Genomic DNA, 2,837 nt, shown 5'->3' on the forward strand with positions numbered 1-2,837 from the left:
GAACTCACTCTGTAGACCAGGCTGGTCTCGAACTCAGAAATCCGCCTGCCTCTGCCTCCCAAGTGCTGGGATTAAAGGCGTGCGCCACCACGCCCGGCTCCGGCTCTCTTTTTTAAAGATTCATTTATTTATTTTATGTATGTGAGTACACTGTAGCTGTACAGATGGTTGTGAGCCTTCTTGTGGTTGTTGGGAATTAAATTTAGGACCTCTGCTCGCTCCAGTTGGCCCCGCTCACTCCGGTTGGCCCAGCTTGCTCCAGTCAACTCTGCTCGCTCAGTCCTTGCTTGCTCCAGCCCAAAGATTTATTTATTATTATTCATAAGAACACTATAGCTGTCTTCAGACGCACCAGAAGAGGGCATCAGATCTCATTACGGATGGTTGTGAGCCACCATGTGATTGCTGGGATTTGAACTCAGGACCATTCCGAAGAGCAGTCATTGCTCTTACCCGCTGAACATCTTGCCAGCCGACCTTCTTTCTTATACCATCCAGGCCTGCCTGCCCATGGGTGGCAGCACCCACAGTAATCTGGGCCATCCCACACCAGTCACTAACCAAGAAAATGTTCCGCAGACTTGCCTGTAGGCCAATCTTAAGGAGGCATTTTCTCAATTAAGATTCCCTCTCCCCAGCTGTGCCTAGATGTGTCAAGTTGACAAAACCCAACCAGACCCATTCCTGCCCTTTCCTCTTGTTTCCCTCCACTTCCTGGCCATCAAAGACTTCCCCAAGTGGCCCTGCATACTGTGGGTCCCCTCTCAAGATCTGGAGTCAGCCATGTTACCAGGGACAGCCGTCTCCTTACCTATACCTCTCTCTCTCTCTCTCTTTCCTTAATGAGAAAGAAAACCCCTATTAAGGCAGGCTGGGGAAGGAGACTGCCTATGTACAAAACAGGGCCACCTGAGATCCATCCCCAGACCCACAGTGGGAGAGCCAACTCTGGAGAAATTATCCTCTGACCCCCCCACCCCAGGAATGCGAAGGCATACACATGCCTCCCCCATACAGAGTAATAATTTAAAAAAATTTTTAAAGATGACCATTTGTTGGTGGGCACACAGCTGAGGGAGTTGACGTGAGGACTTGGTGGGTGTGAGCACCCCACTCAGGAGACAGTGTGAACTTCTTAGCACTGATTTCCTGGTGACTGAAGTAAGGTAACCAGGCCACGGCTGGTGTGACATTGCCCATGGGGAAGGAAGAAGGGAGAAAGGCAGGTCTCCTAAGCATCCTCTGTATCTGAGATTTGGGAAGGATTCCCACCTCCTGCTCTGTAGCTCCGCCCTGGTCCTGTGGGTCCCTAGGGGCCTGCACCCCAGGGTATGGTGTGTTCTACATTGAGGGTGCACCCAGAGGGAACCAAAGGCACCGTGTAGAAGAAAGCCTGCGGCCAGTGGACTGGTGCTTCCATTACCTGGAACTAGGTGGTTTGAAGGCTGGTTTTGTTTGTTTGTGTTTTGAGTCAGGGTTTCTCTGTGTAATGACGCCGGCTGTCCTGGGACTCGCTTTATAGACCAGGCTACCAGGCTGGCCTCAGCCTCACAGAGATCCTCCTGCCTCTGCCTCAAGTGCTGGGATCGAAGGTGTGCACCACCACGCCCGGCCAGCTGCTTTCACTTTCTAGAGTGAAGTAGCCACCCACGTTCTTCCCCTGTGAGGGCTATGCCCTCTGAGCACCAGAGATCCACGGGGCATCAACAGAATGGAAGCTAGGAAGGTATAGGGAGTAGTGGGCAGATGGGACAACACACAGGCTGGGAGAGTCACATGGGTGGCACTGGCCCTCTGGGCAGTATGTGTCTCCACTTGGACGAAGAGTCTGACCTGACACAGGGGAACCCTGGGTTTCCTGCCTGACTTCACCTGATACCCCTCTGACCCAGTGGGCTCCCAGAGGCTGCAGGCATCACTGAGACTGGGCAGGGCCTTTGTCACATCCCTTTGCTGGGGTCTGACCTACAGAAATCAATCAGAGGTCTCAGCTTTAGTGCAGAAATCCCAGCTGGGGATTCCGTTTCCTGTTCAAGGCAGTAAAGCCTGACTCAGTCCAATCACAGAGACCCTAAGGCAGAGGAACTGATTTTAGGCTACTGTGTGGTTGGGGGAGGGGGCGTCCTTCCTACTCCCGTCTAGCATGAGCTAGAGGTTACTTAAGCTCACTTCACAAAACAGTTCATTTTCTAGATTGATCCCAGGGAGAGAGAGAGAGGTGGGGAGGGGGAGTAGGTGTGCCTCCAATTTCCATCAAGTCAGAACTTAGTAAAATCACGACAAAAACCACTTGTCCAGAGAGCATCATAGTCTGGTTAGATGCAGATATGAGTCGGAGACTGCCAACCTGACTACAGGTAACAAAGGCAAGGCACACTTCAGCTACTGAGAGGTACTGGGAGGAAAGTGCCTCCCTGCCTTCCAGAAGCTTGTTCCCATGGAAACCACAGCCAGCACTTAAGAAACGGGAGATGCTGGTGTGCTGCCTCCAGATTTTTAACCAAGATCAGGCGCCCCTGGTGGCGGATGCTGGAACTACATCTGGGGACTTGCGAGAAGGCCGAGTGCCTGCTGGCTATCCCTCTCCAGGGTCCAGACCAAAGCTCCCTGCCAACAAGGAGCCCCACAGTGATTTCAGTACCGGGGTGGAGATGTTTAATTGATAGAGCAATTAAAACATTGGTAGAGGGGAATGGTGGGTGGGGATGTCAGAGCGGATGTGTGCGCAAGCCCATAGGCACAGGCTGCACAGCTGTCTGTAGTGTGACCTTCCTGGGGACGCATCTGAGGACTAGCTGAGGGAAATGAAATGCAAAGGAAAGGAGCGGGGGGGGGGG

Source organism: Mus pahari, chromosome 9 (genome assembly GCF_900095145.1).
Source record: "Mus pahari chromosome 9, PAHARI_EIJ_v1.1, whole genome shotgun sequence".
In the NCBI taxonomy this organism is placed as follows: domain Eukaryota; kingdom Metazoa; phylum Chordata; class Mammalia; order Rodentia; family Muridae; genus Mus; species Mus pahari.